The sequence below is a fragment of the Triticum aestivum genome, chromosome 1D, assembly GCF_018294505.1.
Source record: "Triticum aestivum cultivar Chinese Spring chromosome 1D, IWGSC CS RefSeq v2.1, whole genome shotgun sequence".
Lineage (NCBI taxonomy): Eukaryota > Viridiplantae > Streptophyta > Magnoliopsida > Poales > Poaceae > Triticum > Triticum aestivum.
In genome coordinates, this window is record NC_057796.1 from 110,395,461 (window position 1) to 110,399,898 (window position 4,438).

The following is a 4,438-nucleotide window of genomic DNA, read 5'->3' on the forward strand; positions in this document are numbered from 1 at the left end:
CCAAAATAGCCCTAATGGATCGACGTGAATGTATAGTAATAAGTGATGCAACAAGTGTACAACCTCTTTGCCGTAGCCGTGTCGACCTCAGCATCATTGGGTTGGTCGCTGAAGCAGTTGAGGCAGAGGTGGCTGTCGGAGGTGTGGAGGAAGATCTGAGGAATCTGTAGACGGCGTCCAGGGCACTGCTCTGTTGTGATGGATCGTTCTGTCGTTGGAGCAGCTCCGGTGAGCCGTAAGACGTCAAGGCTGAAGCAGCACAAGACAGACATCGTCAATCTCAAGTGGGATTCTAATAGCATCTCCAATAGATGATGTAAAATGGATGTAAAATTAACATCACCAAAAACCACCTGACTACAACAGATGAGGTAAAAACTGTTGACTCTGAACTTAACTGTTGAAAATGAAATTTACTGTGGAATCTGAATGCTACTGTCGAAACTGAACACAATGGTAGCAGAGAGGCACTTGACATGTAGTTTAGGGAGGGCCTGCAGTTCATCTTCAACCTGCACCCCCCTGAGCCGCCAGCCAACACCGGCCGAACCGCCGGCCCCAGCGCCGCCTCGCCGCCCCAAAACAACTCGCCACCGCCACCCTGGCCAGCCCTCTAGGCCCCCGCCCCCACCCTGAACCCTAAGATAGATAGTGGGGTACCTCTCCGGCGAGCCCCCGTCCCCGCTGCGGGTGGTTCTTCCTTAACTCCGGCGAGCCCCCCAACCCCTGAAAATTGACTAGCCCAAAAGTCGATTCAGTCGATTGAAGTGTGGCTTAATCGGAGCAGAGTAGCAGCACGAGTGAGGGGAAGAGCATTAGCAGCAGCTAGGCGAGCGAGCAATCGAGCGAGAGCCGGAGCAGCAGCAGCTGGGCGAGCGAGCAATCGAGCGAGAGCCGGAGCAGCAGCAGCAGATCCGGCTGGTATGGACGCCGCCGCCGAAGGGGCCTCACACTAGGGGAGAGCCGCCGTGGAGATGTCGCCCGCGGCGCCGGCTTCAAGGTAGCCGCTCCATGGGGGTGCGGTGGAGCACCGTCGGCGCCGGGAGGTCGAGTTAAGGAGAAGGTGCGATGAGATGAGTGTACAACCTCTTTGGTGGCGCCGAGTAGGCCTCGGCTTCGTCCGAGGAGTCGGTGAGGATGCTGCGGTTCCGGTGGAGCAGGTTAAGGCGGCACTGTGGGGATGGAGCAGCCGCGATAGACGAGGCGATCGTCGGAGCAGCTCCTTGGAGGTGGAGGACGGGGCGGCTGAACCGGCGGGACGGCGAGATGGACGACGGATCCTCATCCGGGGAGGTGGACGAGGGACGTCGAGCTGTTGCGGTGGACGACGTCGTCGGGGAAGAGGCTCCGGCTGGGCAGCGGTGACGTGGCGGACGGAGGAGGGTGGGGTTTCGCGGCTGGAGCGGAGAGGTTATGGCGGCCTGGGATTTCGAATGGCGAAAAGGGGGCGATGGGAGGGGGTGAAGCATGACTTAGGGACGCGCTTGTCCAAAATGTAGGGTGTGTTACAAAAGTACCCCCCACCGATTTGAACTAGCGGCCCTTTCGGCTCAGGGTTAGAAGGGGGATTTCGCGTGTCGGGATTTGGCAGCTGGAGGGAGTTTTCGCGCGCGTTGTAATTTCGGGATAGCAAGGCGCGGGTTGTGAAGGCGCCAGTTTTGGGAGCACGATATCTGAATTTTCGGGATATAACAAGACGCGGGTTGAATTTTAGGGACAAGCCTAACGTGTAGTAATATTGTACTTGTACGTACCAAATCAATTCGCACTTCCCTCAACCAAAAAGAAAACGAAAAAATAAAACTATTCACACCACACAAAGAGAGAGTCTTGCCCCGTTTTACTATACAAATGCTATTCAAAGCTACTCCCTCCTTCCATCTATATAGGGCCTAATGCGTTTTTCGATGCTAACTTTGACCAAATATTAGAGCAATGATATATGACATGCAACTTACACAAAGCACACCGTTAAATTCGTCTATGAAAGGTTCTTTCAATGATATAATTTTCACATTGTGCATGTCATGTACTATTAATCTTGTCAATAGTCAAAGGCGGTCTTAAAAATCTCATTACGCCCTATATAGATGGAAGGAGGGAGTATGAGTCCATGTTATGTCCGATTAAATTTTTTCGCTTGTTGTATAATGCATGTAACCTACTCATACCAACATTTTAGTGCATTCCAAATGTCTATACTACCGCTGCAATTCGAACTAAATTTGAATTCGTTTCTCTATTTCAATAAGAATCTACAATCATGATTGTTGCCAACTTCAACCATCATAGTTTCCTTGCTATCCGCCAGATATAAATCGGACGGCCTATAATGCAGGATGGCAGGCACACCATCATCAACAACTCTGTTTTTTTATAAGAGTAGTATAACATGTTCATAACCACACCATGTGTATCACCGTTATATATATTCATACATGCATCGGTTTGAAACACTATGATAAATTCTTCAAATATCCGAATTCGCTTTTTATAATGAAGTATATATGATCTCTATTCGTCTTTTACACCCACACAACCCTCTTATCTTTGTAGCTAGCGCTAACTTTCTCTTGTGCATGCACACGCCCGCATCCCTCTCACCCTCCCTCAGCATTCTCTAGCTCCATCGCGCAAATTCGTCTTTTCACTTTAGGTCGTTCAACCACGGTTTGTGTAGGCCCCCCAGCTCCTTCTTTACGGCACACATCGATCGATATGCCTCTCTAGCTAGGTGTGCCTAGCACAAACACAAGCTTCCCCTCTTCTCTTGTCACCGTCCATGCCTCACTCCCACCACTCTTTTCATCGTTCTCGTACTCGCACACTCCTCCCCCCTCGATATAGTATGCCTCTCGTACCACCTCCTGCATGCATCCCTCTCTCTATCCTTCTCCTCGTGCCTCATTTGCTTCTAACACACACATGCATGTATACCGATCGATCTCCCAACATATACCTAGATCGACTTTAACTACCCCCCATCGATCGACGTACCTCATAAGTTATGTCTCTCCTTTCTCTAACAAAGGGCGATTGTGTTGGAAATATGCCCTAGAGGCAATAATAAATAGGGTATTATTATATTTCCTTGTTCATGATAATCGTTTATTATCCATGCTAGAATTGTATTGATACGAAACTCAGATGCATGTGTGGATACATAGACAACACCATGTCCCTAGTAAGCCTCTAGTTGACTAGCTCGTTGATCAATAGATGGTTACGGTTTCCTGACCATGGACATTGGATGTCGTTGATAATGGGATCACATCATTAGGAGAATGATGTGATGGACAAGACCCAATCCTAAGCCTAGCACAAGATCGTGTAGTTCGTTTGCTCAGAGCTTTTCTAATGTCAAGTATCATTTCCTTAGACCATGAGATTGTGCAACTCCCGGATACCGTAGGAATGCTTTGGGTGTACCAAGCGTCACAACGTAACTGGGTGACTATAAAGGTGCACTACAGGTATCTCCAAAAGTGTTAGTTGGGTTGGCACAAATCTTGACTGGGATTTGTCACTCCGTGTAAACGGAGAGGTATCTCTGGGCCCACTCGGTAGGACATCATCATAATGTGCACAATGTGACCAAGGAGTTGATCACGAGATGATGTGAGTTACGGAACGAGTAAAGAGACTTGCCGGTAACGAGATTGAACAAGGTATCGGGATACCGACGATCGAATCTCGGGCAAGTAGCATACCGATAGACAAAGGGAATTGTATACGGGATTGATTGAATCCCCGACATCGTGGTTCATCCAATGACATCATCGTGGAACATGTGGGAGCCAACATGGGTATCCAGATCCCGCTGTTGGTTATTGACCGGAGAATGTCTCGGTCATGTCTGCATGGTTCCCGAACCCGTAGGGTCTACACACTTAAGGTTCGATGATGCTAGGGTTATAGGGAATAGATATACGTGGTTACCGAATGTTGTTCGGAGTCCCGGATGAGATCCCAGACGTCACGAGGAGTTCCGGAATGGTCCGGAGGTAAAGATTTATATATGGGAAGTCCTGTTTTGGTCACCGGAAAAGTTTCGGGTGTTATCGGTAATGTACCGGGACCACCGGGAGGGTCCCGGGGGTCCACCAAGTGGGGCCACCAGCCCCAGAAGGCTGCGTGGGCCAAGTGTGGGAGGGGACCAGCCCCAGGTGGGCTGGTGCGCCCCCCCACCAAGGCCCAAGGCGCATGGGAGAGTGGGAGGGGGCAAACCCTAGGTCCAGATGGGCCTTAAGGCACACTCTAGTGGCGCCCCCCTCTCCCCCTCTTGGCCGCCACCCTAGATGGGATTGGGGCTGCCGCCACCCCTAGGGAGGGAACCCTAGGTGGGGGCGCAGCCCTCCCTTTCCCCCTATATATAGTGGAGGCAAAGGGGCAGCCCAACACACGAGAACCTCTCTCTCTTGGCGCAGTCCTATCCCTC